General features: G+C 41.8%; 1 long non-coding RNA gene across 1 annotated transcript in view; it reads left to right on the forward strand.

The window, feature by feature from the left end:
- Positions 1-523: 523 nt before the first annotated feature.
- The window catches only part of LOC137557572 (uncharacterized), a 106,002-nt gene continuing 80,368 nt past the window's right edge, over positions 524-26,157 (forward strand). The window contains exons 1-3 of the long non-coding RNA XR_011029593.1: positions 524-648; positions 22,174-22,287; positions 23,392-23,440. This is a non-coding gene — a long non-coding RNA (uncharacterized lncRNA). The remainder of the gene's footprint in view (positions 649-22,173; positions 22,288-23,391; positions 23,441-26,157) is intronic.

Consider the following 26,157-nt stretch of genomic DNA (forward strand, 5'->3'; position numbering starts at 1 on the left):
ATTCTATTCTGATCTGCCTTGTGTCACGTCTGGCGATCGCACCTCTCGCGATCGCCTTCCTATTTCATATCTGCTGTTGTGTGTGCGCGGTCGCGGGGTGGCGACTGGATTGGCGCACACACATACAACCTGTCCCTTTGCTCGCTCTCATTCGCAATCGCCTCTCTTGCGATTGCATTCTGCGCTTCGTACAATTCCTGTCTGGCACTTGTGGAGGTACAGAGGATTGGTTCCTCTGCACTCCCCAGCGCCATCTGCCGACAGGAATTTCCCTCTACAGGTGCGTAGCACCTTTTGCTGGGTGCCTGCAAATATACGCTTGTGGAGGATTTCCGCCGTGTCAGCGCACGCGTTGTGCGCTGATCACGGAGAAAGTTCCACAAACGTTACAGACAGGTTTTGGACTAGTCCATCTCTTCATAGGGAATTCTCAGGGATTCATTTATTTTCAAAAGCACTTAGTGAACGGCAGTTGCTCTGTCCAACTGTCAAAAAACTGTGTAGCGAGCAGGGAAGCTGGCCAGCATTATTGTTTAAATCCTTTTTAAGGAATATCTTTATAAAGAATGAAAGCCTTGCTGAGAATCCCTTATGAAGAGATGGACTAGTCCAAAACCTGTCGCTTCTGTCAGATTTCTACTACCTACTGTAAGTGACAACAACATAGGAGAAAAGTAATTTATTGCTCATTTTACTCTGGAAAAAACATACTTCTTATTTGTCTATGTTTGCACATATTTTAAATTTTACAATTGTTTGGCATAGCGCCCCTTTAAAGTGTAACTGTCACTGCAGTTATACTTCAACAGTGAGCTTGTGTAGTCGAATGTTCATGTAAAATGTAATGGAAAGATATTTCTGTAATATGTCATTGCACTGACTAAACTAAGACAGAGTATTAAATGACAGATAAAGAAAAATGAGGTAGCCCTGTGATGTCCCTTGAGTAAAACATGATATACTATTCTTGTTGGGTGTTGATATTCATGGACTTCTAAAAATTGCTGTAGGCATAACGCTGCATACAACTGCTCCAGTTTTCCTTTGTGTCCCTTAAGAGTTGAAGTCTTCAGCGATGCCTGGCAAGGTGGCATTGCTGAAACATCAATAAATGGCCCTCTGAATTTCACTATTTAAACATAAAATGCACCTTTGTCTTCCAGAGAAATATGTTTTTCTTGTTGTTCTTGATTTATAAAAGAAGCACACCTTATCTAAGAATAATCTAAGCCATTCCTCTTGATCTCTTTACATGTTTGAATATCTATTTTTTCTGTAATGTAAGTATGTACGGTATCTGCGGATACCGTATATACTCGCATATAAGCTGACCTGTGTATAAGCCGAGGTACCCACTGTTCCCTCAAAAGACAAGGAAAAAGGGATTGACTCTCGTATGAGCCCCCCCTCCCCATTTAGCCACCTCCACAGTAGCCAGATATTCCCCCAGCACAAGTCAGCCCCCCTCCCCATAGCCAGATGTGCCCCAGGATCATACAGCTGTGTCTCAAGAAGCCACTAGATGGCATCCTAGATATCAGACAGCGATTGCCCCACAGAAAGAATCCCCGATCATTGCACTGCTGACAACATTGCTTGCACACTCTGCTCTACAAGCCAGGGGACACAGGTCTGAGCAGTGCTTTTCGGCGCTGCTAGATTTGGCCGAAGCCGGTGCCACCATAGACTATAACAGGAATCACAACTGAGCAGCGCTCAGTGACTAACTTCGGCGCCGTCAGAAGACGGAGCCGAGGTTGCTTAAAAAACACAATAATTCGGTCTCCAGCAATCGCTGGAAGCCAAATTATATCATTCCCCCACTATCCATGATGGTCTGGAGGGGGAATAGTAATTAATACGGCCCGACTTGTGCAGAAGCAGGATCAGCCATATACCGGCTGTATCCTGCGCCCAAGTCTACCGGCGCTGATTTCAAACGTATGCGACACAGGTAGTCTTGAGCAGCACACTCTGCACACCTTGTTGCAGGGGATGGAGGGAACGGACACAGCAGGGAGCAAACTGGTAAGAGCAGGATCACTAGTGCACAATCCTTATGCTCCTCTGCCAGTAAAAAAACCTGCTCCACCATGCATTATGCTCCGCTGACTCGCATATAAGCTGAGGGGGTAACTTTTCAGCACATTTTTTATGCTGAAAAATTAGGCTTATACGCGAGTATATATAGTAATTTTCTTGGAAGGGGGTGGGATTTTTTTTACATGCCTCAAAAGTAAGGGACATCAGTACAGGCCAATACTGTCAGTTTACATCAATGTCCATTTACCTGACATATCAAAATGAGCATTTTAATCAAGTGATTAAGACATTTACAATACCCAATCATTTTTTTATTTGTCCTCGTTAAAAATATTAACTAGGAATTTGTTCAGATGCTTATTAAACTTTCTATCTTCTGAGTGTGCTCAGGGTGTTAATTTCATAACAATGTTTATGTCACGCTAAAGTCTCAGCACCCAGCAATCAGTGTGTGCTAAGGCCTAGAGAGATAATTCCCAAGAAAGAGCAACACTACTATATGGCCTATGAACAGCACCACACATAAATATATGGAAAAATATCACAATTTTATTATGATATATCAAAAAGGACACTATTAATGTTAAAGACGCACCCTCCCAGCGATGTTTAGCCAAGGCATGATGTCACAACATTCTATCCTAGAGGATTCTGGGAGACCATATGTTGTTTCTGCTCACTTAACAACAAACAAACATTCTGCGTTGACGCACTTGCTGGCAGTAAAGATGTCACCATCAGTGATACATTTAAGACTGTAAATTGGTGAAAAAAGATTTTAACATGGGCAAACCTGGAATAAACCATTTATAAAGTAATACTGTAAAAAATAAGAAATTTTATTCATAAAGTTATATTCAGTAAAGTTCTTCTTAAGTAAATCAGGCCCCACTGTACCATCATCTAGCACAAACATCACATTGAAGACAGTGCTCCTTTACCATATGAAATCTCATCAACCACAAGTTTCCATCTGTCTTCATCCATCTCTGTCTAAAAAGTAGAAACTTTTCATGTTGTTGTACTCTTCTTTTTTTTGTCTTCCTCTACTTTCCTGTATGAGTATTATCATTATTATCGGCAATACTAGAAAGGATTATAATAAGGTCTCACATGTTTATCACAGTTTCTCCAGTTCTGTAATTAAATAGTTGCGGCATACGGATCCATGTATACAAAACATAAAAAATAAATTTACATTCTCATCATCCTTGTTTGATAGGGGAAAAGCTAGAATTGATAAGCTGGTCTTATAGAATTGTGCTGACAGTCAGCTGTCATTCATTGTCCTTTATCATGACAGCCTCGGGCATTCAGGCACACTGCAGATTCATGAGGGTTTCTCACTCTCTCTCTCTATATATAATAGGGAGGGCTGAGACAAGGGAGGGGGAGTGTATCTAAGAATCCAGCACTGAATAGACTTTTGTTTTACCCTATCTATTACTTTCTGACTGCTTCAAATGCTGTGTATCCCTCTTGCAGTTCTCTTCTTTAGAGATCTATGGCATGCTTGACTGGTTAGCATTCAGCTAAACAAGGTTAAAATGCTCCCCCACGACTTGTTGTGTGCTCACGCAGCTAATTACAGTGAGTACTTACGTATTGTCCCGAGTACTGTGGATAGGCAACCTGCTGACAAGCATTAGAGAAGGCTTTTCATTTTTCAATGTGCTTAGAGGAGAGTTAAAGTGAAGTAAAGCGAACAGCCGAATATACAGTAGATAGGAAAGAGACATAGCACACGTATATTTAACTACCAGCACTTACGCAAGCAACATAACATACACTGCGCAAATAGCGCAACTTGCGTAGTGTGTACATAATATTAGAGTTGCTTGCATAACGCGCAATATTTTTAACATGCACTTTGTGCCCTTAAATTCTACAGACTCTTCATGGATCAGGGCCAATATTTCAGTTGTAGTATTAACCCTTTCACTTAGGACTGGTTTGCACTGAAACCATATGCACTTTAACTAATTTGCACTTTAACTGTGCATGTTTGGCATACACATGAATTTTTTATGAACTTTCACTTTGCCAACAGTAAAGATGTTGCCATCCCTGATAAATATAAGAACTTAAATAGGGTTCAGTCAGATTTTACAATGAGGAAAACATTGATTATATTATTTGTAAATTAATATTGTAAATAAATAAGCTATTTATTCATTAAGTTATATCTAGTAAAGTTCCACTTTAAATAATCTCATCTGTGTGGAGCCTTCATTTGCCCAGAAGTATCAGAAATACTGGTATCACAGATGTGGTCAGTGTGTTTTAATGCAGAGGGTGGCGTGGAAATGCCTATAGCCTTCCGGCCGCAGCCCCCCCCCCCCCCATTGAATACCGAGTAATCTGTTTTCCAAGGCAATATATCTAAAGGCTCTGTATAGCTGCATGAATCTGAGTGTTGGGGTTCTCCCTCCAAAATGAATTCATTACAAGGTGCACATTTTTTCAAATTAGCTCTAGTCTTATAACAGCATCAATTCCTTATTTTGCATCTATATCAAGAGCTGGTTCACATAGTTATAGCTTCCAGTAGTCCACAGGGATTTTAAGACCTCTGTAGTATTTTATCAGCTCATATTCTTCTTCATTTGCATTTTTGCTCCATAAATATTTTTCTTCAAAATAGCACAATTTTAAAGTGAAGGAATATTTGTTCCTTTCACTTATCTCTTATAATTAGCAGTACTTTCCATCCACTGAGCCAGTCAAATAAAACTGAAGTGAGAAAGGCTTCCATTGTTATTCACATTTAAAGATTTCTAATTGCCTAGTCATCGTACCACAAGGGAGCATGTCTGTAGACCAATCATTATCCAGTCAGATAGTGTTTTGGCCAAGGACTAGACATGGGATCTAGTGTTGCAAGGCTAGTGTGCTATTCACTATGTCACTGTAGACATCAAATTCCTCAATCACAGATATTACTCATTTGAGAATTGAATAACAATGATAGTCATGGGAAATTGCAGTTACAGTTATTACACAACCTATCCAGTTAATATGGAAGGCTGACATTTTTTTATTGTGCAGCTTGCCACCTCTTGCCACCCGAGTATAGGCACAGTGGCAGGGGGAGCGGACTTAGCTAGTTACAACTCACCTGCCACGATCCCTGCACGCAGTCTCTATCTTCTTCCTCTCTCGGTGTCCATCACGTTGGTAACAGCGCCCCCTGTGATGACGTGACCGCATGAAATCACAGGGGGCACTGTTGCTAATGCGATGGACGCCTGGGACAGGAAGGAGATAGAGGCTGCAGAGGATCACGGAAGGAAGGTGAGTTGTAACAAGCTATGCCCGCTCCCTCCGCCGCTGTGCCTAGACTCGGGGCACCTACCTATCTAACCTATACTGGGGAACCGTACCTATCTAACCTATACTGAGTGCACCTACCTATCTAACCTATACTGGGGGCACCTAACTATCTAACCTATATTTGGGGCACCTTTAACATATACTGGGGGCACCAACCTATGTAACCTATACTAGGGGCACGTACTTATCTAACCTATACTGGTGGCAATTATACAGGCTACCCTATATTGGGAGGGACCTATAGCTGGCTACCTATACTGGGGGCAACTATGCCTGGCTAAACTATACTGCGGGCACCTATACCTGGCACCACAAGGGGCACAATTTTTACACCCTCGCCCTGGGTGCAATTTAGCCTAGAAACTGCCCCATGACCACCAGTGTGAAGCTGATGAGTGATGACAGTCTTTTTAGGGAAACCCCAGGTCTTAGAGAGAAAAAGGTCCTGCAGCCAATGGAAATTAAGCTAAAAAAAAAGGTGAAACCCCACCCACAGTGTAGGCCTAATTAAATTCGACCTACTGATGCACAGTTGCTGCCCCCAGAGTAATGACATAACATGCAGCTCATTCCTGACTTGCATATGCTGATATTAAAGGCTGGATATCTCAGCACTCATAGCTCCTACATACTCCAAATTTTAAGGGACCCCCTGAACTACCTCTGTGCCAAATTACAGCCCTCCCAGCCCCACTGGTTCACAAAGAGATTCCACCAATGGAGTCGGCACACCGTCAGTTTCGCTGGGTGCTTGATAAAGTGGCATAGGCAGTGGCACAAACAACAGAACTTTGCAAAAAAATGTGGTTACCACACCTACCTAGCTAACCTATACTGGGGGCAACTATGCATGGCTACCAATACTGTGAGACCCTAGTGGAGAGCCGAGAAGTAGCAGCAGCAGCAGCACAGGATCAGACACAACACTGACATAGCAGCCTTGTGCAGAGCAGAGAAATAGCAGAAATACCACAAAGCAGCACAGTGTGGAAAACAATCTGTTTCAGACAGAAAATTGTGGCAAAATGTTGCCTCAATAGCATTTGCAATACCTGAATCCCTGAATGAGAATTACAGAGTTGCAAAACAATAGCAGGGATTTTGCTGTCATTTTCAGTGTGAAATCTCCACAGAAATGTTTTACCAATTCACCTTTTCAGTGATAGTGTTTGCCAGCAGTAAGGGAAGTTTTGACATTTTCTCAGGAGGGAGCCGGGCACAAAAAATCCTGAGGCCTTCAGTATTCTGCCTATAGGGAGAGTGAGTCTCGTCTCTAACATTTGTAGCCCATTTTGACAAAACACAGATTCTTCATATTTTACAGTGTCCCTGCCCATTCCCACGGGTAGCAGAATCATGTCGTTTTACATTATTCCACTGCAGTACCATTATTTCAAAATAACAAGAGGGCAAAATGTATTACCACTTATTACTTTAAAACGCAATCAATCTCATGAGGATTTAACCTTAAGACTGAAGTCTGAAGCATTTTCTAGATCAAACATTGCTTTTGATCTCAAGACCACTTTGTTTTGTATTTGTTTTCTTGTGACTAATTGTCTTGTGTAACGCTAACAAACTTCAGGCTCAGATCATTTATATTATCCACTTAAAAGTTTGAAGCCCTCCAGTGACAGGAATATTAATGCTTCGACACTGTCATATCTGCTTCGGCTCATGCATATGGAACAGCTCCCCTTTCAAAGATTTATGTCAGACTTTGCTGAACTGAGATATCCTACCATTTCAGATAATAGCATGCCAAATCGATGTTATCAGGCATGGATAAGGATAACAGAGAGCACAGAAAGCAATGTTCTGTTCACTGCTCAGGCATCTCCAATTGTTATTTACCCCACTGGTCATGGAGGATCCTAGGAGGATATACCATTTACAGAAAAAAAAAAAAGATTATGGTCATCTAGTGGATTATCACTTAATTAAGAATGGATGATTTGTGCCCATTCTGCTGTAGCAAACCTCTTGCTGCTAATGAAGTTTAAACAGACTTATTTTATTTAATTACAGCTAATCACCAGGGTAAAATCTGGAATTGTCTTTGATCCACTTGTACAGTGGTAATCCTTGTGGCAGATAGCAGTTCTTATTCCCTTAGTCTCTTTTCAGTTTCTCCAGGAGGTCCTGTCTTAACGAAGGGTTAATTGAAATAGTCGGACTACTGTGATTGATGTATTTTTGCACAGACATACCACCCTGACATTCCAAATTATACTTCCTTTTGCGCTACCCCTGTGTTCCACAATATAGCTTCTACTTCTGCATCCATCATTGCTGTACTGAAGCGGTAGAATCCAATGACATGCTGATCTTGCATGGATAAATAAAAAGGATGGAATCGGTGCTGTGGCTAGACAAACATGGGCTCCAGGGGAAACCTTGGAGGTCAGTCACCTGTTCTAGGCATAGTGCCCCCTCCATAGCGGTGGCGTTACTACACTTATGGGGTCCCCCAGCAAAACTTTGAAAGCCCGCCAGTGTTCACAACCCCTTCCCTTGTCTCCGCTTGGTGACCTTCATGACCTTGGGACCCATCTTACAAGGGTCATAAAACAAGTGTGGCCATCACTGTCTTTACACCCGTAACGATTGTAGCCACAAACACACAATTGGTAGGATGGTTCCCTGTATCCGAGGAAGGGATAGTTAGTAGTAGAGGCCCTACACAGCTATGGGCCCCCTGCGCATGCAGGTGCTGCTTCACTATAGCTACGCCCATATTCCAGAGTTCTGTGCCCCTTTCCAGCTCAGCCCTCCCAGAAGTACACACTCCATTTACAGTGACCGCCTTCTCAGAGCTAGACCTATGCCTAGTACATACTATTTAACTGCCCTTCTTCTCACTGTTGCTGCCCCCACAGTAATGCACCCTCCCCCCACATGTCCTGCAACCCCACAACATCCTTTCCTAATTCTGGCCACTTTACAGTTTTGTTTTCTGATGTTAATGCTCTAATGACTACACCCATGTGTGCTTCATATGCAATCTGTGATAGAAGTACCTTCTATGGCTTCATTCAAACTTGGATTTAAGATGTATCTCTAATTTAATTTACCCATTTAAAGGAAACCTGAGGTAAGAAACATATGAAGGCTGACACTTTTATTTACTTTTAAACAATGCACATTGCCTGGCTATCCACTGCTAATCCACTCTAATACATTAAGCCATAGACTCAGAACAAGCATACAGATCAGATGCTCCTGACAAAAATCTGATAAGATATACTACATGCTTGTTCCAGGTGTGTGATTCAGTCACTACTGACCAGAAAAATCAGCAGGACTACCAGGTAATGGAAAAACGTAATAATGGCGTCTATCAAAAAGTGTTCCCAATTCACATCAATGCAAATCTTTTCTCTATTGGCGCCAAGTGCATACAAAGGGTGCCAAGTAAATATTAAACAACTACATCGCTTCTTATCTTTAACTTTTATTTCCATACCAAATTTATTGATTACAATAACCCATTTTTTTTTTACAAATATTCATTTCTAAAACTGTATAATTGTTTCTAAAACTGTTCCCTATGCTTTTATAGAAAAAAAAAAGTTTTACATTTCAACTTTTTGCACCACAATGAGTAGCTTCTGGGATGCTGAAATCTTTCTCCAGCTGCAGGTCTCCCTCTTCTCCTTGTAAGTCCAAATAGCCATAACCAGGGCCGCCATCGGGGGTGGGGGGAACAATGACTCCAGTGACAGGCCCGGGGGCCCCCGCCTGAACCCCCCCATCCATGTGCAGGGCCACCACTAGCTACAAGTTGGGCCCTTTGTTTGGGCCTCTGTAAGCTGGACTTGCAGTTTGGGTGCCATCACACTTGTGCGCCTTCTCCCCGCCCGAATCCTCCCTCCCTCCCTATGCTCCGTGGCCCCCTTCTACATTAACTCACATCATAGCCCACTCCAAGTGCCGGAACTCGCTGCTCTCCTGCATAGCATCCCGGCCGTCACCATGGTTATTTCCGACACGTGCATCTGACATCATGAGATGCGCTTGCCGGAAGTTATAACCATAGTGACGTTCGGGAAGCCATGCAGTGAGCAGGAGAGTTGCTAGGTTCAGCGCATGGATCCGGGCCAAGGAGCACAGGGAGGGAGGGGAGAGTCAGGGAAAAGGTGCACAAGGGTGGGGGAAGCCGGCACAGAAAAGGTGACACAGCTGGGGCCTAGGGGGACAAGAAATGACACTGGGGAGTGGGGGGAACATTGATGACACAGGGGGGAAGCTGGGGGAACATGAGATGACAAGGGGGTGAAGCTGGGGTGGACAAGAGATGACACAGGGAGTGCGGGGGACATTGATGACACATGGGAGGCTGGGGGGACATTAGCTGACTAAGGGGATATGAGATGACAAGGCGGGAAGCTGGGAGGACAAGGTGACAAATGGAAGCCAGGTGTCAAGAGATGATATGGGGAGCTGGGGGGACATTAATTACAAGCAGGGGAAGCTGGGGGGACAAGGTGACAAATGGAATGCGGGTGTCAAGAGATGATATGGGGAGCAGGGGGGACATTGATGAAAAGGGGCGGAAGCTGGGGGACAAGGTGACAAATGGAAGCTGGGGGTCAAGAGATGACACGGGGAGCTGGGGGACATTGATAACACAGGGTGAAGCTGGGGGACAAGAGAGGTGACATGGGGAAGCTGGCGGGGGGGGGGGGGGGGCAAAGTGACAAAGGGAAGCTGGAGGGGGACAAGGTGTCATGGGGAGCTGGTGGGACATTAATGACACAGGAGGAAGCTGGAGGGACAAGAGATGAACGGGGAAGCTGGGGAGACAAGAGGTGTCATGGGGGAAGCTGGGCGGACAAGAGGTGTCATGGGGGAAGCTGGGGGGACAAGAGGTGTCATGGGGGAAGCTGGGCGGACAAGAGGTGTCATGGGGGAAGCTGGGGGGACAAGAGTTGACAGGGGAAAGTCAGAGGCACAGGAGGTGACAGGGGAAGCCAAGGGGATGGAGAATCACGAGGTGACATGGGGAAGCCAAGGACACAAGAGGTGACACGGGGGAACAAGAGTCTGTGACATGAGGAACAGGGATGACCCAGGGGAGCAAGAGGTGACACAGAGGGGGAGAATGAGAGGTGACACAGAGGGGGACAAGAGAGAGCTGACACGGTGACAAAAGATGCACAGCAGCACAAGAGGTGACACACAGGGGGACAAGAGGTGACACAGAGGGGTAATGAAGACAAACAAATAAACACAGAGGGACATGAGGTGACATGGGGCTCATCCCTACCTCTGGTGCTCAGTAGGAGGTGGGGTAATTATCCCCATGCTTGTGGATGTAGGCTGGGGAGAAGGGGGGGGGGGGAGGGATGCCTATGCTGGAGTCTGGGAAAACTCCTCTCATTAAACAGGACCTCCCACCCCCAGATGCCCCCCCAATGCCCCCCCCCAAGATAAAATCGGCATAGGGTTACTAATATACCCCTTACCTATATATATATATATATATATATATATATATATATATATATATATATATATATATATATATATATATGTGTGTGTGTGTGTGTGTGTGTGTGTGTGTTAAAAATGCAACACAGAGAGAGGTATTTTAATATCCTAAATTAACAACAAATACTTAATTTTTAATTAACGATCACCTCTAGAGCTTGATTTAAGAGTCCACTGACAAGCATCCACACACGTCGCACTCCCATCACTAACTGCCAAATTCCTCCTTTCGAAGGATAGGAATCTGTCAGCCTATGGCCATATACAGTGGCGTAGCTATGGAGCTCGGGGCCCCGGTGCGAGTTTTACATTGGGGCCCCCCAAGCACTCTTCACGTAACACTTGATACGGCGCGCTAAAACCTGCCAAAGGTCATCTACAGTATTAGAGGTACAAGAAGGGGATGGGGAACAGTGTGTTAATGATTACTACCATTCAAAGCATCTATAGAAGTGATTATTACCAGCACAGGACCAATAAACAGCTTATACTTTGGTTTAGGAAGGGCCCCATGGGGCCCCTCTGGCCCAAGGGTCCCGATGCGGTCGCTACCTCTGCAACCCCTATTCCTATGCCCCTGGCCATATATGAGCAGTGACATTATCAAGGTCCAGCTAGGGCTAGGGTTTGCAAAAGTAGCAATTTTTAATGTAAGTGGGGTTCCAGGGAACCAAGGAAATCCAATATATAGCAAAGATTCATTTACAAGAAGAGTAAAAGTTAACTCTCTGAAATGACATTGGAAGTGTGGAAGGTGGGTCATTTTCATGTAAATATGCGTTTTCAGAATTCTTTTTTAATTACAAAAATACATCAAATATACTATAATACATTAGGCAGGAAAATGCCCTTCTTGAAATAAATTGAAATTGAAACTAATCTACATTGTATTGACTAAATAATTAAGGTGGATGGATTTGGTAAATAATAAAATCAGATACCGTTAGAATGTTACCAAGAATTAACCATATTTGACATTTAGTGATTACTGATGAAAGCCTAAAATGACAGGAGCTGGTCAAAAACAGTGTATTTTCCCTTCCTCTTCCAGGATATGCACCTGTCAAAGGATAATGAAGTGAGGATGGAGAAGGCATGGGGAATAACAAGAAAATTGAAAATCGGACTCTTTGGGCAACATATGTGCTGGAGGCCCGGTTGAATTTTAATCAAACTTTTCCTATAAATGTTGCTTTAACAAGGAAAAATGTAGGGCAGCGCACAAACATGAGTGTGCAGGGGCAAAACCGCATAGGTTGCACAATAGGAAGAAAGAACAGTGACAGATTATTCATTTATTATTGCTTTTCACATGAATTCATTGTTTGATGGTTTGATTGGGGCCCATTCACACTTGTTCTGATCCAGCGGGACGGAAGGGTATGTGTAAACAGATCCTATATTGACATAGGATCCATTTACACCGGCAAAATTGTAATGGAGGAGAACCTGCATGATTTTTCCAGATGCTGCAGATGCAAATGGAACCTGTACACACCTATGGGAATGGACAGTGTCCTTTCCCACTAGGATGTTTCCCCCTAGTGGGAACTGGGAAACAGACGTTTGCCTTCCTCAAACAGAAGGTATTTACAATTATTGAGGTTGGAGTGTGCTCTGAGATGTCTCCCAATGCATCACTGCTGAATATGCAAATCATCTTTTTGATGTCCCTGAAAGCCAAACACACCTCCATAACCACTGGCAGGCTGTCAATCAGCAGAAAGGTGTGGCTTTATCACTTGAGAAATGGTGAGCACCTGTGAAGTTGCAGACATGGGGGTTCAACAATACCATTCACTGTAACATTGGACATCGCCATTCAGTCAATGACATGTTCAGTGGACTCTACTAGCAGCATCTTTTTGCCATCTCACGGGCATCCCATTATAATTTTCCTATGGGAAATTATCATGCAAAACAGATGCCATCAACTACGCGCTAAATATTGAGAAACAACATGCAGCGATGACAATACTGCATCTATTCCTGAAGTTTTCAAATGTTAGTGTAAATCAAGTCTTTAATCACCCAGTGTTGTTCTCAGTGATATTACTACTAGGCTTCTGCGACTGAATCCAGGTTTAGGATGTCACCATATCAGCTTTCCCCCAGCTAAACTGAAAATTCTGTTTTGTTTTTATAACTTTAAGTACAGGGTTGACGCATAGCACGATTTACTAAAATGTGAAGAGAGCTCAGTTGTGATGTAGAGATCTTAGCAGCATATGTAAAATGTCCCAGTGTATAAATTAGCTACTGTTTTTGAAACCAAGCACTTAATATGAACAACAACAAAAAAAAACATTTTCTGTAGGCGTACATTTTTTAGGAATAAAGTATAAAATGATTTATCAGTAACAGCCTAGTGAAATAAATATGATGTTTGATACATTATAGGTAGACCTGTATGTTGATAAATTAGATGTAATCTGCAAAATATTATACAACTACGTGCTGTCCCATAGGCAGTATTGACCCCTTATGCAAAAACTAGAGCATAGTGATGATCATTTATAGAAGGACTCAAGGAGAAACATGTGACCAGTTTGGTCAGGTGATAGATATGGAAGTCTCTGATTTGCTAGTCATGATCATGTGCTAAAGCAGAATGTCCTCACAGCAAATCAGAGCTTTGCAAAAGTATCAGCTGATCAAACAAATGTCATTCTTCTCCATGAGTTCTCCTAGACATGACTATCACTACTAGGACAGTGGAGAAGGCTGAGTTCTGCAATTCAGTTGCAGCTTTTAACATCTTACTGAACTGGATACACTGCATACTGCAGTTAGAAGGTAGAACCACAATTAATAAAAGCAGTAGCATAACAATAAAGGTTGAAAAGGTGACAACTGAAACTGAGCCTCTGGATAAAAGTGTTTAATTGGGGCCTTTTTCGGCAGGTGAAGTAGCTCTTGCAGTGCTATATTGTTAATGGGCACCTCTATATGGGCTCTATATGGGAGTGATCCCTGCACTCTGATTGGCCCAATAGGCTGGCAGCCTATTGGGCCAATCAAAGTGTAGTGATCACGTCCTAAAAAGCTACAGGACTCGACAAGGGTTTGGGTGGGATTAATCGAGAGCCGCACATACAAAGGAGAGCATGTAAGTTAGCAGCGCACTCTATGCAGCACTACAGCTGGTAGCATGCGCAGAGGATTTTTAACTTGCTCTGCTGAAATTAAAGCCAATGGGAACCGCTTAATAGAAAAAGGAACCAGATACTTACCTAAAGAGAAGGAAGACTCTATGAGCCTTACCTCTCCTCTGCCGGTGCCTTTGGTGCAGTGCTGTCCCCGGGAGCAATATTTGACTAAATTGGTAAGTAGCTGGTTTATTTTTTTATGTAGCGGTTCCCATTTTCCTTAAGCTTTGCTGTTTTAGCAGCGCAGCTTGATGAATCAAGCCCTATGTACCTTAAATTACAGTCAATCATTACTGCGTACTGTATCTCACATTGTGGATATCCTTGGAAAGCAGAGTATGGGACTAAGTACTGTACCATTACTATATTATACACTGCTAAGGGAGGCACAGCTTAGCACTTGCAGTGGGGATGATGATTCTGTAAAGAAAAACAATGGTTAGGGTAAACACAATAATTTATAAAGTAATACCAGATAAAGTTTCAAATGCAAAATTCTACTTTTTCAACTCAGCGTTTGTGTTTGCACAACAATAGGAGGCCACCATATTGGTCTTCCCCCATGGTTTTTCTGATACACAACATGTGTCTTTATTATTCCCTCCCTTTCTCTGCATGTATATTTTATTTGTTCTAGATCCCACTACAGTATTATAGTGTCTGTACTGGTTTTAAAGGAACACTGGGGACAATGGTCCCCAATATCCCTTCTAAGCCAGTACAGGCCCTACGTTACTGTGCCCAGAATGATTACTTGTGGGCAACCAGTTCTGTTTTGTTCTATGGAGATAAGGAAAGGGGGGGGGGGGAGGGGTAGGCGGTGCCAATTCCATTACATAAGAACAAAACAGCAGTAAAGCAACTGGGATTCAATGTGATGGATTTCTGATGGGAACACCAACGATATTGGGGGACACTTGGATGCACACTAGAACTACTGGTATGAAATGGAAATCTTGCATGTACATAGGTCCTTCTAGGCAAAGTAAACTGAAAGAAAGCTTTATACTAATGAAATTGATATTAATTATCAGTCATGTGACAAGGAAGCTAGAGAAAATCTGAAGTCATTGCCTAGATTAACCGATCAGAATTCATATCATTTTACAGCTGAAATTATAAGTCGCTCTGAACAGCTGCACAATTTATATACCGTATAATATTGTACTCTGTAATTGTCTGGTGAGTAATCTGACAGAGCTCAGTTACATTTTCTTTAAATAGGCACTCAAAGACAAACATGCTTAGCACTTCGTATATTCTCATTTATTCCCTCAAATGTTAGAAGCTGATCTGAGGTTTTGCCTGTTAGCAAAGGAGTTAGATTATGTTATGTGCAGTCACAAATCTCAGTATTGCCATATGTGACTATGTGGTAAGCATATGTATGTGTGTAAAACTGAGATAGCTTTTAAACTATCTTTTGCTAGTTGAGAATCTAAAGGTGGTAAATGTACCAAATTAGGAAGCCATCTGGATAACTATACTCACCAATGCAAACAGGAACAGATGCTGCAGAGACAGTATGAAAACCCATATAGGGTAGAGGACAAAAACCTGTGGAGCTGGGAAATAAATATATTAAAACATGATAGCAGATAGATAACTGTGATAGGAATCATTAGTTAATCAGAACATGTAAAGTCAATTGAGCGAAACTGTTTTCTGCATCATTCGAAGGAATTAATTGTATACAGCTGATAATTACAGCACTGGTAATACTTTCATTGACAAATCACTTGCATTTTAGTGGCAGGTTTTCAGGAATATTTGGATCGTTTAGTCACTTAGAATTTCAGCGTGATTTAAAGAAATATACCAGAAATATTATAATTAGTAATCTTGTCAAAGCTCCAGGAGATAAGCAAACTCTGTCCAGAACTTTTTCACTATTTCTTAGCTGTACTGCACATACAATTCATTATATCATAAGTTAGTATATTTTCACTTCAGATTTTTTTGAAAAAATATCCAATTTTTTTTTATGTCACAGGGTGGCAAAGCTAAACAAGATGACTTTCCAGTTTTATTTAAAAGCAACCTGAACTAATCAATCCATCACTTTATTTCACCTCTGGCTTGTTTTATATGCCTTAGGGCCGGTTCAGAGTAGAGCGCAAATAGGCAAACGCAGGGGGGATTACAGCTGCCCAGAATCCCCCCTCAGACCAGGGCTGGTGCAGTGTCTGGGGACAAGCACAAGTTGAAACACCAGAATATCTGCAAGTATCCTGGTGCTCACAGCTCTGCCCCCTTTCTTTCCCTGCTACAGTTGACTTTGGATGTAGCAGCAGCTTGTGTACAGAGCATAGAGCAGCAGTGTGTGTACAGAGCAACAGCGTGTGTACAGAGCAAGGAGCAGCAGAGTGTGTACAGAGCATGGAGCAGCAGTGTGTGTACAGAGCATGGAGCAGCTCTGGGGAACTTAGATTCAGGTATCAGCACAGCCCTTTGCCCTGCTGTGTGAATGCTTCACTTTCCCCTTCACTACCCATGCCGGCTGTCCTCATTATTATCTGTATTCAAATTGCTCCTGATCGATCCAGTTGTTGATCAGGAGTAGATCGGACATTTAGGAAATAATTGTCAGATCCTGTCAGTTGGACAGGATATTGCAGTATGTGTACCCAGCATAATGTCCAACCATATTATTATACAGTATTATGCGTGGCTGAGGGAGGCCTTTCAGGAATTCCCCCCCCCCCCCCTTGAAAATCCTGGATTTGCCCCTGAGCAGAGGTAAAAAGGGCTGTGTGGGCTTAGGGAGATTGAGTTTGAAACGATAGTACACTATAGTGTACTATCGCTCTGAGCTCAATCTCCACAAGCCCACACAAGTTGCAGCTCTCCTCTGCTATGTGTTTTTACGTTTAATTACAGTAATATCTGGAACCATCAGCGGGGAGTGAAGGAGGTGTTCCAAGGGACGGACTAGCGGAAAAACCAGAATTTATTTTACATTGAATCTTGCAGGTCCTCATGAAGGTGTAAGAATGTAATATTTCATATGGATGAGTAGGCAAATTCTCCAAACTTACATTCACAGCGAATTGGCTTATTTTTCCTTACCAAATATTGTTGCGGTCCTGATGCATGTTTTGCACTAAAATTTTCCTTTCACATTTCCAAGAATTCACCTGCAGACTTCTGGGTGAAACAGCAATGAAGAATACTGCTGAATTGAGGGGTTAATAGCAAAGCCCCTATACATACTAGAATCACCAAATTTTCTACGTTAATTAAGAAGAATAGTGGAAACAAAGGGTATTTTTGTTGTTGTTGTTTAAAAATGCCTTGTATTTTTTGAGAAATTTGATTTTGAATATGTGAAAGTACTAAAAATGATTTTTTTAATGCAGTTAAATGACATATAATGTACCGTATCTACCCATTGATATCAAAGTTTACATATATTTCCAGAAACAGCAGTGGATTTAATGAAATTCTGGGGCAAGTTGCATGTTTTTGCTGGGTATAGCTGTACAGCTTCAACATTGCTCTAGATAATCCCTGGCAAATATATCTATTATTTACATTACATATATATATATATATATATATATATATATACATTATATTTGAATGATGTGGTGTCCCTCTCCTAAGCCTCCCTAACCCCTTGCAACCCATGCAAGCAAGTATGATCTATACCAGCTCACATGTTCTATGATATGGGGTGTTTGCTCTCAGAGACAGTACTGAACACACAAAGCAGCTGACTTGTCTCTGAACACGCCTGAGAAGGCAGCTTCATCATCAAAAGAGAGAGTGTTTGGAGGGAGATAGCAGAGAAGCTGTGCAGACCTGACCATGCTATGGTTCACATTCAACACAGTTTTCAGCTTGCTGGATTAGCAAAAGGAAAACTTTTACAGCGTAAGAAATGGCAACAGTTCTTTTGGTAAACACTTGTCTTTCAGTACAGCGTAGTGGAAAGTATTTGGATCCAGTGCAGGGTACCTTTTAACTACACCGCATGTTTTAGAGTTTTTTGGGAGGAAACTGGAGCACCTGATTGAACCCCACAAAGATATGACAAGGACATATAGACTGTCCATGCACTGCTTTAAAAATAACATTATGAGACCTGGGTTCAAATCTCAGCTCTTCCTGTTCAGTAAACAAGAACCTTTTCAGCTAGGAGTCCATGGGCTAGACTCCCGAACACTGCTACTGCCTGCTGAATGTGCTTTAGTGGCTGCAGCTCAAGCGCTTTGAGTCTGCCAGGAAAAAAGCACAATATAAATATTATTTGTTTTGTCTTATGTAATAACATTCATAAATTAATATATCAGATAATACATGAATTGCATGTCTTTCTTGCTACACTTCTTAAAAATGATGTGTGTACTGTTGAATACCTAGGCAATGTGAGTAACTGTACTGGTTTTCTACTTAGGAGGCTTCAATTTAAAGTAAAACAGGAGGTGCCATATTTAGCCAACACATTTCCCAGGTGACTGCTGTGGAGGCTGTGAGGTCTGAAGGTCATCTGAAAAGTTACATTCAAATGTGCATCTGTGTGTAAAATCCCCTGACTTAAGAACTCAGTCATGCAAATCCTAGGTGATGCAGCTCGGATGATGATGTCTATGAAATACAAATTTCATTAATACCCTTGAAAGCTATCATGTTACACTTCTAATGTATTGGCCAGCACACTTAGAAGTAAGGAATTTTGACCTTTTGTCTCTCATGAAAGCAAAAGCAGATGTATCTCCAGTGGAGGTATGTTGACATGCTTGATTATAACTCACACACATTTTCCATATTTTGTTTAAAGCATTATCAAACATCTAACCCAGAACATTTTCATTTATAACACCATATATATATATATATATATATATAGCACTCCTGGGAGTAAAACTTTATCTTTCATCATAATTTATCTGAAAAGAGAGATCCTGCTTGAAACGGAAGTCCTGCCAATTAGCAACCCTTGTACCCGACATAGGGGCCTACATCAGCTATATATAAATATTTTATATTCTATTTAACCAGTAATCGGTGCGGCTACAGTAAATCTATGCTCCTTGAGACTTCATCTTAGCTCCAGGAGTGTAGATATACGTACCTCGTCTCGATCGACCGCTGCTGCGTTTGCATGCTTCCGTGTGCATCCTCATTGCCAGCGGTTAGTACACTGATCAGTGAATAGGATAATGTGTTACCATTTTCTGATCAAAGTGCCTGTAACGAAGGACCAATGCATCAGCGAAATGCCATTGGTCATTCTTAAAGCAAAAGTAAAAACATGCACACCACACTTCCTGTGTACTGTTTACAAAGAATAAAAAGACACCTACATACTTTAAATAAAAATAAATACATTTCACATGCATTAATTCCTTCAGGGGCTCTGAAACTGCATGGGAGATGTAAAGATATGCCTGGAATTGTGGCTAGTGATGAATTCCCTCGTACTGAGCCATAGTCTATAATTAGCTCAGTAACAACCAGTGAGTCCTCACAAGATGATCCAAATCTGTGCTGTTCGAGATACAGCCACTATATTTTTTTAACTGAAGAAGCGGGTTAGGCCTGTAAAACGCATTGTCATTTAGTGTTCATTACATTGAAAAAATGGCCGTGCTATCAATTAGCACTCTTTTGTGAATCAAGACCCATATTGGCACTTCTGGTTTCTCTGTCTTTTTTTTCTTTTTCAGCTTCTGGAGTCCATCTTTTGAATTTCATGCACTGGATGCACCCATGTGCCATGTGGCTGGGCTGTCTGAACCACATAATTACAATCTTGCAATGCATTTGTATTAATGGTTTTATCTCTGTTTTAAAATCTGACTACAAACTTGTCACTGCCATGTGGACAGTACATTACACACACGAGCCTTATCAGTCAATATTCCATGTTAATTATTTACAAATGGTAACAGAACTTCATGAGAGTGAAGACAATAATCGTGGAGAGTCTGATTACAATGGCTGAAGCAGTTCTGAAAAAAAGAACATCACAACACAACATAACAACATAAAGAGTCATCACAAAACACTGCAGCTAGTTTAAACACCCTGTTTATGTCCGCCTTAAGGTGGCCACACACCATACCATTTTTTAGATATCTGGTCAATTGAGGAATTGCAATCAATTTTTCTGACTGATTGTAACATTTCAAAAATATGACCAATATACCACACCCGTATGTTAAATTTTTCCCCAATTATGATAAAAATGATTGGAAACTTTGAGAAAATTGCTAGGGTGTGTATATTAATAAACTGACAACCTAAAACACACCATACAATCTTTAGAAAAATGTATGAAAAATTTCCAGCATTCTGGATCGATACAAATCTGAAAAAAATGGGAAATCCGATCAGATTTTTCAGTCGAATGAAAAAGAAAAACTTTCTATGTTTTCGGTAGATCCGATCATATTTATCGAATTGCTGTAGAATCGGATCATTTTATTGTATCGTGTGTGGCCACCTTAAGCCTGCCAGGGCATAGATTTTGTCACACTGACAGCAGACCTCCATATTCCAGTCAGGAGCCAATTTTATTGGCTCAAGACCTCATGATTACTGTGAGCCAATCACAGTAATCACTGTTATTTATTTATTTATTTATGTATTTATAAAGCGCTGACATATTATGCAGCACTGTACAGATTATTTATATTGTCTTGTCACTAAAGGGAACCTAAACTGAGAGGGATATGAATGTTTCCTGACTCTCCTGCTGATGTCTTTAGTTGCAGTAGTGGCTGAATCACAGACCTGAAATAAGCACTCAGCTAATCCAGTCTGACTTCAGTCAGAGCATCTGATCTGCATGCTTGTTGAGGGGCTATGGCTAAAAGTATTAGAGACACAGGATCAGCAGGAGAGTCAGGCAACTTGTATTATTTTAAAAGGAAAAATCCATATCCTTCTCAATTTAGGTTCCCTCTAACTGTCCCTCAGAGGGGCTCACAATCTAGCCCCTACCATAGTCATATGTCTATATCGTGTAGTGCATGTATCATAGTCTAGGGCCAATTTTTTAGGGTGAAGCCAATTAACTTCTCTGTATGTTTTTGGGATGTGGGAGGAAACCAGAGTGCCCGGAGGAAACCCACACAGACTAGGGGAGAACATACAAACTCCTTGCAGATGTTGACCTGGCTGGGATGCGAACCGGGGACCCAGCACTTGTAATGCAAGAGCACTAACCTCTACGCCACCATGCTTCCCGTTTACTGTTTTCAAAAGGAAAAGGATGGCTCTGGTCCTTAAAGGAGTCATCAGGCAAAAGATAGTAAAAAGAGTGGTACTTGCCAGGGGCTTCCTCCAGCTCCAGGCTCCCAGGATGTCCCTCGCCGCAGCTCTGCCCACAGCCATTCGCCGCAGGTCCGTCCTGGTCCCCGGTGATGACGTCAGAGCGACCTGGAGGTCGCTCTGTACTGCGCCTGCGTGAGCGGCGCTGTCAATCACTGCGACGTGGGCCGGAGCGGACTGCGCAGGAGAGCTGCGGCGAGGGACATCCTGGGAGCCTGGAGCTGGAGGAAGCCCCCGGTAAGTACCACTCTTTTTACTATCTTTTGCCTGATGACTCCTTTAAAGCGGTATTGTCACCATAAAAATCAAATTTCAACAGCAACTGGTCTGAGTGTATTAAGTGATAAAGATGCTAATCCTGCATTCAAAACTTGCAACACTTTTTCTGCTGTTTTGCAAAACTTTTTCTGCTGTTTTGGTTTGGAGTTATCACATACTTTATAAGCACTGGCCCTAGTGCCAAACAGTGCCAAAGAGTTGAATGCTGGGAGTTCTTTTTATCTATAATATATGCCTAGCTTTCTTATCTGAAACACCTCTGTTCACTTGTGTTCACAAGAAAGGCTGAGGTGACTCAGCGATTGGAGGATAAGACAGTGTTGTTCCTAGTATACACCTCAGTGGGAGTCTCTGAAGACTCTGGGAGGAGTACAGCTAATGAATACACAATGAGCAAGAGAAGGGAGGGAGGAAAACAAGAGTCTGGGAGGATATGATGTCAGCATTAGCTTGGCAAGATGGCAACTGCCTAGAATAGGATTTTCTGCTTTTCCTTTATAAAATTCACAGGAATCAGTACGTGGATAGCACAATACATCTGTTATGCAAGTAGAAGTAGTATTTATTTGCTTATATATGTGTTTTTTATACCTAGGTTAGCATGGGTGTCGTTTGTTCATCAAGAAGCCAGAGACATCCAGTCCCTAAGTAGTTAATATCAGTATGAACACAGCCCAGTTTGAAGAGGAAAAAATCAATACATTGCAAAGTAAGTTGTTTAAAAATAGAACATATATCAAGAAATGATTTTCGCCATGGAATTTGATCATATTGCTTGATCCACAATGAGCATGCACGTTATCATCTTTACTACTGGCAGACAAGAAAAAAACTGGACAGCACCAAATGCCATTATCTATAAACACCCCCCCCCCCCAACAATGTTATAGGTTACAATGTTGTTGTTTTTTATAGATATGCATATGCACAGTGGGAGATACTGGTTGTTTGGCAGTTGGAAACAGCTGTTATATCCCAAAATGCAACAAGGTACACAGTCAGGAAACTGTCAGGACCTAGGTCCTTCCTGACATCACACTGTGTGAGGGGTTTCACCACAATATCAGCCATACAGACCCCCCTGATGATCTATTTGAGAAAATGTAAATTTCTCATAGGAAAGGGGGTAAAAGCTGCTGATTGGGATGAATTTCAATCCTTGGTTACAGTTCCTCTTTAACAGCTTATACAGTGTATACTGTGCATACAGGAGCTGACGTTTCTATTAAGGGGCTAAAATGAATAATGCAAATGTATTACAATATTGATCAAAAGGCTCATTTTAAGTGATTTACCAAAGGTACATTAACACTATAAACATGATGTAGACATATACATGCATACATATAATGCAATAGTCAATAATCACTACCTTTACTGAATAGTGTTCTGGAGCCTAGACTAATGACTTGCTGCGTCTCCTTAGAACCGCTTTCTATCACAATGATTTATGTATCAGTCAATCACGTGTAAGCAAACAGCATGCACCTTTTATCCACAATAAGCGGAGACTAACCAATCATTTTTGCTGGCAGAAAAGCGTGTCGTTCTTCTCTGCACCAAGCTAATGCCTTTAATTTCTCTTAGCACTACCAAAAAAAGATGCAACGGATTGGTAAGTAATGTTTAATATGGTAATGAATGTTTTTCATGTATAAATATGTCAGGTAACTCTGCATCAAGTCTTGACTTTTGCTGTGAAATAGTAGGCATGATTTTTTCTTTCATAATTTTTTTTTATTTTATGAGAAACGGATTCTCTTTCAGCATCAACATTATTTGCTTTGATAACAGATGCTTTTGTTGTTCGCAGGACTGATCGACAGCCCTGTGCTGCTCTGTTTAATTGGCTTCACAGAAAGGTAAGATTTTTGCATTTAGAAGACACCGTTTCACAAGTAAAACGCCAGCATGCGAATTGGGCAGGCTTCCGATCCTCCACGCTGAATTTGTAGCTATTCAGCAAGAACTGTCAGCTGACATTACTTCTTTTCACACAAACATTTTCTTCAGGTGTTTCAGTATGATGCCTGAGTAATGATTATGTTAGGCTTCAACACACATTTTTCAAAAGTCAAGTAAGGTAATATTTCACTGTGCGGCATACGCACCCAACGTGCGGGACTTCAGAGTGGCTGCAAGGTGTCAGTCACTTCCCTTTCTTATTCCTTCACTCACGCACCACACACAGCCTACAAAAGGGAGTTTAATCACAACCCACAAACAAGATACTGCACAACAACTTAAAGGGGTGCGCCAGGCAAAATTGGAAAACATATAACAGATATGTGTAAAATTGAAATTACAATTCCAGTCATGGAACGGAGACTACAGATTTCAGTATAGCCAGGCTAAAATCCAAAAGCCTATGTACTTGTTCTCATTACATATTGTAGCTGTTGACTGAAATTTGCTGAGGCTATGCTGACTTACATTAGTGACTAGTTATCAAGATAGCGTTTATATACCCTATCTCAGGAACCAGTGGGACTTGGGGGCATGTAGAAGCTATACGTGCTGATATATCGATAGGGGTGCTCATTTGGATTCTGCAGAACAGAAATTTTCATATTTCTGATCGGATTCCAATCGGAAATTGGAAAACAGAACTCAGAAATTGAACTTCAATGGAAATACCACATTACCACAACTTAGTTATTTCAGACCAATCATAGAACTCTGCAGCATGCAGAAACAACTCAGAAGTATTTGGCCAATCAGAGAATGCAAAAAATGTCCAAAAAAGGTAATCCTCTGGAAATCTGATTTTGGCGGTAATATCATATTACAGCAACTCTTTAATTTTAGACCAGTCACAGAACTTGGAAACATTGGACCAATCAGAGAATGCAGACACTACTCAGAAGTATTTGGCCACTGAGAGAATGCAAAAAATAACCAAAAAAAAGGCTACTCAGAAATCAGAACTCAGAAATTAATCAGAAATCCGAGGAATCGGAAATTGACAATTGCAGAATTTGGATTTTTTGAGGATTCAAAACCATCCATATATATTGAGCCTTTAATATCGGTAGCAAAATATAATACTGTAGACACAGGAGGATCGGACAAAGCATCAGCATAACAATCTAGTAGAGAGCAGAGAATAGTAGTAGCAGCAGCAGTAGCACAGGATCAGACACAGCATCGACATAGCAGCCTAGTGGAGAGCAGACAAATAGCAGAAAAAGCAGAAAATAATACAATGTGAAACAGGGCCCTAAGCGATCTGGACAAACTTACTGTGTTTCCAGTGGCATAGCTAAGGAGCTGTGGGCCCCGATGCAAGTTTTACAATGGGGCCCCCCAAGCACTCTATACATAACATTTGATACGGTGCACTAAAACCTGCCAATAGCATCTACAGTGTCAGAGGTGCAAGAAGGGAATGGGGAGCAGTTTGTTAATGATTACCACTATTCAAAGTATCTATAGAAGTGATTATTATGAGCACAGGACCAATAGAGAGCTAATACTGTAGTGGAGGGAGGGCCCTTTGGGCCCCTCTGGCCCAGGGACCCCGATGCGGTCGCAACCTCTGCAAACCCTATTGCTACGCCCCTGCGTGTTTCCCCTATTATAAGACTTACCCTGAAAGTAAGGCCTAGGTTATATTTCAAGCAAGCTTCAAATATAAGACCTACCCCGAAAATAAGACCTAGCTGGGAAGCTTTGTGTATGGGGAGGTGTGTGGTCTCTTACCGCACCTACCTTGTGGCTGTGTCCCCCTCCGTTCTAAGTAACTTGTCCGGTGTCAGCGCACTTTTTCTATACCACACTGACAGGGTAAGAGGGTTTTACTCTCTCTCTTTTGCTCATCTCTTCTTCATCTCCTCATAACACGCCACACACATGCCAATATCCTCTCGAATTGTCCCATGCCAATATCCTCTCAATTGATTGAATATGATATATTGAACAATGCGACACATGTCGCTCCCCAACACCAGCACTAGCTATACTAAAGTATAGCAAGAGCCTCAACAAAGTATCTTTACAGTAAATGTGCTGCCAGAGCTTCCCATTGGTTCTTAACAGAACATGGGACAATTCAAGAGGATATTAGTGTGGGGCCATGTATGGTAAGTATTTATGGTTAATTAAGAATATTAAAGGACTTAACTCATCATTGTGTTGCGATTTCATTGTTAACCATTTATGGAAATGGGTAAGGAATACATCAGTAACCCTATACCTATTTAGTATAGTAAACGACTGAACCCAGCTCATCGGCTCAATCCTAGGCAGGGAGAGCTAGTGCCGGTGCACTCCTCCATGCAGGTACACCACCCCTGCTCCACAAAGTGATACTTGTATTCAGGAAGAAGGAGGCACTCCACAGGCTTGAACTTGCGTTCGGTTTATTGCATGTCGTTACACTACATGTTTCGGGCCCCGCCCTTCATCAGGTGTAACCTCCTACCACCTCCACCTTCTATTTATAACGCTGACCCCTCCTATTCTGGGTGGGTCAGATTCACCACATATAAGTGTCTATTACTTACATACATATTCACATCAAATATTCCCCTGTTCATTCACAGGTTCTATATAAACTCTATACATCCTCCATGCATAT

This window comes from Hyperolius riggenbachi, chromosome 1 (assembly GCF_040937935.1).
Source record: "Hyperolius riggenbachi isolate aHypRig1 chromosome 1, aHypRig1.pri, whole genome shotgun sequence".
Taxonomy (NCBI): domain Eukaryota; kingdom Metazoa; phylum Chordata; class Amphibia; order Anura; family Hyperoliidae; genus Hyperolius; species Hyperolius riggenbachi.